The following is a 10908-nucleotide window of genomic DNA, read 5'->3' as shown; positions in this document are numbered from 1 at the left end:
AAGGGGATTCCAGCAACATGTATATCCTTTTGCAACTATTGGGCCATTCTTCAAGTAAAGGGTGTATAGATAATTTTATGCCTTTTATAGTTACAAATCTCTAGTTATCACATTAACATTTCAAGAATAACTCTGAAGAGAGAGTCCTGGGGCCTCTTGAATGGACATTCTCCAAGGATGTGGTAAACAGGAGGCTTTCACCTCCATTATCCCCCCTACTCTCTCCTTCTGCATACAAGTATCCTTCAGCTAAACGCTTCTCACAAAATGGACCAGTTATGATTCCTAACTATCCTTGAGTATTTGGTTTCAATTTCCTAATAAACAATAGAAATATTCAGACAAACCAATCTACACCCATACAAGGATCAAGGGTCATAGCACAGAGTCTGCCTTTTAGGGCCTCTGACAGTAACCTTCTTGTGGCCCTTGTGGCTGATAAGTACATGGACTAACATGCTGCTGTCATTCTCTTCTGTCAAGTGTCAAGTGACTTGTGCTTGACCATCCTCCAACCCCTAATGGATCTCTCCCTTAACAGAGCAAAGAGGAAATCCTCAAAATAAGCACATCCCATAACAAAATAACTGCACTTATGGAATATAATAATATAATATGATATGACATGACATAACATAACATAACATAATATAATATAATATAATAACTGATCTTTGAGGGAAAGGAAGAATGATAGAGCTTGCACCGAGTCTGGCAGTCTATGGAGGCTATGTACTAAGTTAGGAAACAAATACTAGGGCTGAGGATATCTGATCTCCAGAACCTACAAACAAAGCTACGTGTGTGCCTCATTTCAATGAAGGCAAGATGGGATGCAGAGACAAGTGGTTTACTGGGAGCTTGCTAGCCATCTACTCTAGCCTTCAGGAGAAATTTAAGACAAAGGAGAAACTCCATCTCAAATAAAACAGTGGAAGATACCTGATGAGTGACACCCAAGGTTGTCCTCTGACTTCCAGGCATATGTGTGCACATATGTACAGGCATACCTGTGCACACATGCATGAACATACTTCCACATGCACACTCCCATATGGTCCTTAGTTTATAATTTTGAAACCATATTTCAGGACCAAGTATACCCAGACTTTATGCCATTTAGCCAATATTTTGATAACTTTAGTTACCTCAGGAATGAAAGTAGCAGGGATCCAAGCTTCAGTCAATAGCTTTGACAAACACAATAAATCTAGGAGTCAGGAATCAATTGTGTAAAGTTAATTGATTCTCACTTGACTGTAACACACTTCTGTTTAAATATATTTGCTCAGATTACACCTTCTGTAACTGTGCCCAATAAGTGAGTCACTGTTCTGAAAGTTACCTGGAAATTACCGGCAATAAATTTTGTCATTTGTAGGGAAATGGATGTAACTGGAGACAATCAAATTAAATGAATAACACCAGTCTCAGGAAGACAAATGTTATAAGTTTTCTCTCATTTGTTGTTTCTAGCTTGTACATATTATTGACATAATACATAATATTATTTATATTACAGTGCATGGATGTGCTTAACATACAATAGATACATGTAGAAAAATAAACATAATAATCTTCACTATTGACAGTGCACCTTGATAGTAAAGACAAGTCAATTCTCCCTCCTTATTCACTACAAAAGTATAAAACTTCTGGTCTTTATAATTTGGCTATACTAGTAATATAATGCTGGTTATCGGGTGTGGCATCTCACACCCACTCCTGGTACTTGAGAAGTGGAAGTAAAAGGATCAGGAGTTCAAGGCTAACCTTGGCTAAAGAATGAGTTTGAGGTGAGCTTGAACCAGCCTTTCTTAAAACAAAGTCAAAATAAAATAAATATACTCTTGTTTATACATGGATCTTCCCAAATAGCAGCTTAAACCATATAAATATATCATATTATATAAGTGTGCATATGCCATTTACTACCATATCCTTAGTCAGTTTTATAGGCCTTGGGTACCATGTGAGCTGTGCCAAAGAGATGGGTTAGAAGACCAGGCTGTCAAGTAGAAACAAAGAGAAGCCGAAGGAAGTTGAGGGGCTAAAAGCAAAGGCCACAGGGAAGGGTCCTTTGCTTGCATGTAGAATTAAGAAATCTTGGAAATCCTCTGGCCTCTTCAGATGTCTGAACTGAAACACACATGCCTGAGATATAAAACTAGAATCCACAAATGAGAGAAAATGTGAGGCTTATATTTCTGGATTTGGGTTGCCTCACTTAGAATGATTTTTTTCTAATTCCAATCTTTGACCTCAAATTTTATGATTTTGCTTTTCATAAGAGCTAAATTATAGTGTTATTTGGGCGAAAACTGAAGTCATGGCTGGTCCAGAAAGTGATGGCCAATTCCAGTTCACTGATACTGAAAAACATTTCAACTCTTATACTCTCACAGGTGGCATGAATTGTGTACTGGCCACAAATGGAGGCAATGCTTTGTTGGTCTTGTACTTCAAGTTTAAGGCCTAAAAGAACTCCAACTATGAAAGCAATATAAATGGATTTTGAAGTGTCTGACTTCATCTGTTAGGTACCGTGCCTGAAGAAGCTGATGTCAACTCATCATGTAATACTCAATTTATACAATAAATTATGAATCTGGAAAAAAGAGCTAAATTATATTCCATTGTTTGAGTATAACACAATTTTATTATCTACTCATCAACTGATGGATTCATGGGCTGTTTGGATTACTTGGCTATTGTGAACAGACCAGATTAATGCATCTCTCAATCCTCAGCAGAGAAACTTCTATTTGCAGAATATGGTAACTAACAAAGAGACCCACAACTGGACAAGGTTCAGGGAAAGAGACTGAAGAATGTTCATCTCTAAATGGGACATCTTTATCACATCCCTTCCTCCCAAGGTTCAGGGATCATTGCAGAAGATGGAGTGGAAAGACTATAAGAGCCAGAATCAGTCAATGAGAAAAAAATGTCCTGCATCTGTACAAATGAATTCACAGCAGTTATGACAGCATGCATAACCTCAGTGCAAGCCCAGTCCAGACCTAACTCCAGCATTGAAGGGAGGTGGACATGAAGTACCACCCATAGCAGATGTGCTGTTAGCAATTGTTAGTGCTGGGAAAGGAAACACCAGTTTTCTTTAAGCCCCTGGTAAATTGACAATACCACATATCCAAGAATATATGGGCAGTATAAATTAGAATTGATGGATGGAAAAAAACGAAAACAAAGTCGAGTGGGTAGGAAAAGGGTGTGGATCTTTTGGGGTAAGGGAGTAATATGATCAAAATGAATTGTATGCAATTCTCAAATAATTAAAAATTAAGAAAAAAATCTGACAAAAACAAAGATGTTCCTTGTGTCTGAGATGGCGGTGAATTTTTTTCATTCCCATTTAAACATCTGTATTTCATATTAAGGCATTTTTAGCCACCTATAGCTAGAATGAGTATTGTCTTAGAGCAAGTTATAATAAACATATATAATATATATATATATGTGTGTGTGTGTGTATGTATATGTATATTTAATGTGTATGTGTATGTGTATAGACATCCCAGTTTCTATAGGTCAAGAATCTGGACCCCATGTTGCTAACCCCTTGCCCAGGGTCCCTGCAGGCTGGAGGACAGCCATCTCTCTGAGCTGTAGTCATCACAGGGCTGAACTGAAGCTGGCAGAGCCACACTCAAACTCATGCACAGAGTTAATGGCATGGTAGTGGCTCCAATCTTTATCGTCTGCGAGCCTCAGCCACTTACCGTATTACAGGAGTACCCCCTACTGCTCATAGGACAGACAGCTTTCCCAAACACGACAGTGGGCAAGATTGTGTCTTTCATGTAATCCTAGAGAAGACATCTAACCACTCTGCCACACTCTGTCCTCAGGAGCAAGTCACTAGGTTCAGCCTGCACTTGAAGGGAGAGCATTATACAGATGGGGACATCAGGGTGTGGGTATGATTGGGCCACCTAGAGACCCTTTCCTACAGCACACACGCAGGCATGCCTTGTACGCACTGTTCTAATGCATCTGAGCTCGACTCCTGCAACCCTGAGGGTTTTCTGCAGCCACAGCTGTGAGACGGGCTCACAGACAGGACAGCACAGGCTAAAGAGCAGCACAGGGAATAGAGGCTGGAGAAGGCTCTGTGGTGCCTCCCACATGGTCACCTGACTGGGAATGGCTGCCATGTTGGCTGTCTCCGTGGCTGTATCTCACTCTGCTCTTCTTTCATTGCTTCTTGTTGAGTTCACTCTACTTTATTCAATGTGAATCTTTGTCCCAGAACTGCTTATAAAGGAGTAAAGGCTAAACACTTCTTGTCCATCTCAGCAGCACCAGAAGGAACTTCAGAGCTGAAGGACTTTGCACAGCTGTTGTGCTACACACCAACATATTAAAGAGCCAGTTTCTGCCCTTCACAGATTGCTTTAAGATAAGGAAAGAATGGGGGGGGTATTTTTGCTTAGATTTGTTTATTATGTTTTAAGTATATTAGTGTTTTACCTGCATATCATATACGTGCACCAAATGCATGCCTTGTGCCCTGAGAGGTCAAAAGAGGAATTATAGGTACAAATGGTTGTGAGCTGCCACATTTGTGCTGAAAACCAGCCCAGGGTCCTCTGCAAGAGCAACCAGTATTCCCTAGCAGCTGAGCCACTTCTCTAGCCCAAGAATGGAAACTTTCAATTCTGCTACCACTCTTGTTGGCTGTAGGCTTGGGAGAAAAGCCTGGAGGCTTATCATGTTTTACATTAACTGTTAACTCTAACTTTGTGGACTAGCTAGCTACTGAATAGCAAACTGTCTCTTGAGTATGTATATTTCTGTGTTCATAAGTGCCTTTATATTTCATAACATATATTTTGAGAATGTGAAAGAAATACACGTAGTAAGATCCAAATAGAAAAGAAAGATGATAGACCCAAAGAGAATAAATTACCTATATTAAATAATTCAAATAAAATGAAAAATATTGAGGTTTGTAGTTGACTTTTAGACTTTTTAGACTGTGTATCAAATTTTGATCTCGAATTTGCTATGTAGCCCACACTGACCTAGAATTCACAATCCTCTCAGGTGCTGAGATTATATGCACATGCCACCACGGTTCTGAAAGCTTCTATTTTATTTAAAGAATAATTTAAATCCAGACTCAGCATGGGCCAATTCTTTCCCCATAGAGTGATACTGGGAAGAAAGTGATCAACGTTACTGTAAGCAAGTGTTGCAACTCGGAGGGAAAGGTATCCTGACTGCTCAGGGCAGTCAGGTGACACCTTGAGCTCCTAGGACAGCTCTGCCAGCTGCAGCTGCAATGGGACCGCTCAGCTCTAGAGGGAAAGGGATCCTGACTGCCTCGGAGTCAGGTGACACCTGGAGTTGGGGTGCAGTGGGGGATGGTCTCCCCTCAGAATATAGCAATCCTGCTCCTCTCCTGGAGAGCTGCAACAGCTGAGTTTTGCTCAGCCCTCACTAAAGGGGGCTTCCCAGCAGAGCTCTGCTTCTTCTCAGGCCCAAGATGTTGCTTCTTTTGCTTCACTCTGCTAAAGGGGAAACCCTTGCAGAAATGTAGCAATCTCCTCTGGATCCGGGACGGGGGGGGAGAAGTTGTTACTTTTATCTGCTCCACCTTGCTCAGTCCCCTAATGGATGTCTCAGCAAGGTTCTTCTGTTCAGCTCCACCTTGCTCAGCCCCCTTAAGGGAATGTCTCTGCAGAGTCCTTCTACTCAGTCCACTAAGGGATGTCTTAGCAAGGTTCTTCTTCTTTGTGTCGGCAAATGAAGATCTTCACACCCAAGACTCTTTTGAGAAAGAGGTTTATTTGGGAAGGAGGAGTCCAGAAGAGTGGCTGCCTCTACTAGGGTGGAAAAGAAGAGCCCACAACTGAGCAGAGAGGGTGGTTTATATAGGGTCTCTGGGGGCCAGAATTTCTTCAGGGAAAAGATTTTCTGTCCAGGGATTGGTTACCTTTTTTCTGCTCATGGATTGGTTAGTTTTGTGGGCTAGAGGCAGACATGACCCTGATTTCAGAGCCAAATTGTGTTTCTTTCACTGGCTTTTCTTAGCTTTTTGACTCCAATTCTAAGGCCAGAGCATATTTCTTTCACTGGCTCTGATTCTGGGGACAAAGTGTATTTCTTTGGCAACTGGTTTCAGAGTCATGGCATGCTTCTTTGGTTCTGGGTTCAAGGATAAAGTGTTTCTTTCACTGGCTTGGGTACCAGATGCAGGCTGTGTTTCTTTCATTGGTTCTGGGTTCCAGGGTTAAGGTGCTCAGGGATTGGTTGGTTTCCTGCTCTGTGATTGGTTGGTTTCACTGGTCAGTTCATAGGGGCAGAGATGACTCTGATGTCAGAGTCAAACTGTGTTTTTTTCACTGGCCTTTCATAGCTTTTTGGCTCTAATTCTCAGGCCAGGGCATATTTCTTTCACTGGCTCTAATTCTGGGGACAAACTGTGTTTCTTTGGCACTGGTTTCAGAGTCAGGGCATGTTTCTTTGGTTCTGGGTTTAGGGATAAAGTGTTTCTTTCTCTAACTTGGGTCACACATCTAGGCTGTGTTTCTTTCACTGGTTCTGGGTTCCAGGGTCGGGATAGATTTCTTTAGCTGACTCCTTTTCCCTACAGTTACTATGAGGATGGCCCTGTCCAGCCCTTCTACTGACTGTACTGAGAACTGGGACATGATACCTTCTGGAGTACTCCTCAATTCTGGAATGAGGAAACCAAGCTCCAAGTCTTACACCTAAGCTGAGGATATCCACAAGAAATTAGCTCACTGGGATGCTCACAAGTAAGAGAATGTTTTGATGCCTTTCGGGATTTGTAGTTGTCTCTTAGAAACCACCATTGTGATAGACAGCTCTAGAGTAGGAGTTCCTCTAATCTGAAAAATTGTCCAAAATTGTCCCCAAATGCCTAGCAACATTGTGTTTATAGGCTAAAATCAAAATAGATGACTATGAAGCCTCTTAACAATTGGAGTATTGCAACCTTCTTCCAGCAGAGCACAAGAGAGGGGATTTCCACAGTGAAAAAGGCACATCATGCAGGCTCCTTGTGAGACAGCCTGTGTCTGCTTTCATATACTTGCTCGACTCAAAATGGCTGAAAAGGTTTTCCCCTGGAGTATTGAAAGCATCCACTCTTGAGTGGAAAAAGAGTGAGACATTTGTTTGAAGAGAGCAGCTGTTGGAAGTGCAGGGCCTCAGCTATTATGAAATTGCTTTTCAACCTGTACCCAGTGTCATTACAAAAGGCTGCACGCATCTGTGGAGCCTGTCAGAGTCATTCAGGACCAGTCCACCTTCCTCACAAAGCATTTCAAACATTGAAAAGGTAGCAAAAGAAAAAAAGGGGAAGTTACTCATAGCTCTACTGAGAAAGGTGACAGCCCATTGTAGGAATAGCATGGTCTTTGAAACTAGAAAGATGTGAATTAGAAACACAACCTGACCACACTCTTACTCCAAGAGATTTCATACTGGATGTAGTTTTCTGAGCCTGTTTCCTTGTCTGTAAAATGGTGATGTCTACTTCTTAGGACTGAGGAGTCATTAAGAATGTGCATAGGAGGCAGGCTAACTTTCCTTCCAAAGGGGAAGCTGTCTCTCCAGGTCTTACTATATCATCAATTATTCTAAATGCCATCCTGTATGGGGCCAGTCATACATACCTCACAGATAGACCAGTCACTGGACTGGCTGCATTGAGAATGAATCTGGATGTAGGGCAGCTTACGGAAGAAGTGGCACCACCTTCAAAAATGTCAGATGTCTTTTCTTTTCATGTGGTTATGCATGGCATTTGTGTGGTTTTTTTTTTGTGTGTGTGTGTGTATACACGAGTACAAGTGTGCCACAGTGTGTGGAGGTTAGAGGTACAATGCAGGTCCTTACCTTCCACTTATTTGGAGACAGAATCTCTTTTGCTGTTCAGTGCAGCATGCATCAGCCTACCTGGCCAGTGAGCTACTGAGGATTTTCCTGTGTCCATCTAGTAGCTTACCGGGGAGCACTGGGATTACAGACCCACTCTGCCATGTTCAGCTCTATGTAGGCTCTGGGGAACTGAAGTCAGGTCCTGGTCCTCACAGTCACACAGTAAGCATGTTATCCACTGAGCCATCTCCTCAGCCCAAATATCTGATTTCTACATGGAGGACATTGGCAAGCCTGATTGTGCTTCATATAATGAGCCAGTATTAAATCCTGGGAGCTTGGAATGCCCCCTTTGAATCTCCTTGGTCCTGATGGTGTTATCTGATGATAATTATGAGGACTCATTTTTCTCCTCTTCGAAGACCATGGGAATCCAGTGGTCTGTGCTCCGTTGTTTCTGAGGTGGAAGGCCTAGGCTTAGCTAAAGCCACAGCCACTAGCAGAGAAATGGGTAGGCATGATTCTCAATATATGACATACCCAATTGTTCTGAACAGCTGGGAAAGGGAGATGGTCATTCCATGGGAATCTCTATGTCAGTCACTATGTTCAGATTCTGGGCCAGTTAGATCTGAACCCAGTTCATGTAAGTTATGTGTGCCCTCAATTTCCATTTTATTATTTTTATTTTATAACATTTTTCCAAACACATATTTACACTGGGTTTCTTTTGCTTATAACCCCAAGATTGGTAACCAATACTAGGATGATAATGAAGACGCTAAATAGTACTTATCAAGCACTTAGCATGTACTAGATACTGGACAAGTAACTAACAACTGGGAATTGATGTCAGTTTTATTTTATAGGTAAATGAAATGAAGCAAAATATTTTAGAGAAGAGTGGCTGTGTACAGATTTAACAAGTGGCAGGGCCAGAATTTGAACTCATCTCTACCCAACTTTAGGGTTTGTGCTCTTGATCTCTACATTAGGACGACTAAAATGTAATAAACATCTGTACAAAATGTATAGGAAAGAGTTGGAATTCCACACATTTATCCAGGATGTAAAGAATTATTCTAACTCACATTTGTCTTCATCATTTGCCATGATGCCTAACTCTAGTCTTTAGGTGGAGTGATGTCCAGAAGAAGCCCTGGAATAATGAAGTACAATGGCGGTGACTGTGAGCTTCTGTCCACACAGAAGAGGGAAAGTGATCTAGTCAAAGCTACCCTGGGACTCCCATTGGTGGGGAAGGTAAAGCCATCTAGGAGGAAGGAGGCAGCATATTTATGGGAGTATGTGGGCACTTTGTTTAATTTTAGTGGTTTTAAAAGCACTTGCTTTACATTATTTGGACTAATTGAAATGTAGGGTTGAGACTCCTTAGAGTTGACTCATCCCCACGATCCTAATATAGACGGATTGAGTTCCGTTTGGTTGACTGTCTGTACCAAGCTTCTCAGTGTTGGCTGACAGCCTCAGGAAGATCTGCTCACTTTCACGTTTGGTGAGTCATTCACACACACTCCCGGCACTGGCTTCCGGAGTGGAAGGGAGGAGGATTGAGGTTCTCCAGGGAGACTGAAGAGCTTGGAAGTTCACTGGTCAGCTGGAGCCTTTAGAGAATTTTATCTAGATCAGCTCTGGGGCTCAGGTCCTCACTTTCAGTCCTGAGCTCTGGGTTGGTTAACAGAGACATAGCACATTGGGGAAAATGATACAAATAACATGGTGCCCAGCAATCAAAGAAAATGGTGTATGGTTTGTTAAAAGCAAATCAAGCCACACAGTCTTGGAAAGCCACCTGGTCTTCCCCACAGTAGAATCAACATCTATGGTTATAAATTCCAGTTCTGTCTTACATTGTTGGTCTTTGGAACCTTGTCTTCTTGTAGGACATTTCCTCTTCTTTAAATATAAATAACCTTGACCTTTCTTACACTTTAGTGCAAGTTAGCTATCATGTATTCAATGTGTTTAGTGCATGGTAGTCACTCATCAGGGCACTAAATGTGGCTGTCAGTGTGAGAGACATGATGCTGGCTATGGTATGTCTGCCGTTCACCGGCTGACAAGTTTGTGTAAGTTAGACTGTTCCATTCTCAGCTATTCTGCTTGTGAAATGGGGTGACAATACTCTATAGCATTATTATGAGATTAAGGGCTACATTACTAGTTTTGATGATCACTATAAGCAATTGTTGCTATTTTTAACTTAACTAACACTTCCTCATACACACATAACATATTTAGCATGTTTACTAAAACATAGTGCATAATGAACAGTTATTATTAGGTTATATAACAGAAGCAAAAATAATATATATTTTTGATCTAGAAACATGTTAATAGACTATGTAGAAACCATATGGAATTATGATTTGATGGGATCTCATTGTCCTAAAAGGTAGCTCTGAAATTCTGTATTTAGTAATTTAGTAACCTGGATGCTTTTGTTTTGTAGGAGTAGCAGAAACCTGAGATTAACTGCTTCTCTTACAGGGCTTTGGGTGGTGACTGACTGACTTTTAAGACTTTAATTAATTCACCAGCTTTCCCTAAGCTTGTCAAGAGCTTAAAGAGCCTGGTGTAACTAATGGTGATACAGCAGTGGGAAAGCGACCCCAGAAAACTGGCTGTGCCTTGAAGATGGGACCTGGTGCCACGTGACAACAGCTTACTGCTCTCCAGCAGGCCACTGCAATCTGTGACCCAGTGCCAGGTGACTCCAGTTCACTCCTCCCCAGCACGCCACTGCAGTGTCTGGGTTCCAAGGATTTCTGAACTTTATTCTACACCAAAATTTCATGGTGCTACATAAGACTTTCTAGTGTGTGGCAAATTCACTTTCATTGAGGAAGATCTTGCAGGTGACCAAGGAGAAAAAAATCTCTCTTGAAATCACATCTGCCTCATCAAAAGCTTCTCCTGATTTTCAGCCTAGGGCAGCTCTGAGGTCCATAATACCTGTGTTGGGTATCTTAGTGGAATAACTGCATTTACCTGAATGGGAGAATTCAGGCT

The 10908-nt window shown here is 41.6% G+C and overlaps 1 pseudogene; it reads left to right on the top strand.

Annotated features, from left to right (window-relative positions):
* The first annotated feature begins 2329 nt into the window (after window positions 1-2329).
* Window positions 2330-2507, top strand: LOC102922338 (ATP synthase F(0) complex subunit k, mitochondrial pseudogene; annotated as a pseudogene).
* Window positions 2508-10908: the final 8401 nt, after the last annotated feature.

This window comes from Peromyscus maniculatus, chromosome 9 (genome assembly GCF_049852395.1).
Source record: "Peromyscus maniculatus bairdii isolate BWxNUB_F1_BW_parent chromosome 9, HU_Pman_BW_mat_3.1, whole genome shotgun sequence".
Classification (NCBI taxonomy): domain Eukaryota; kingdom Metazoa; phylum Chordata; class Mammalia; order Rodentia; family Cricetidae; genus Peromyscus; species Peromyscus maniculatus.
This window is presented reverse-complemented; position numbering and strand designations above follow the sequence as displayed.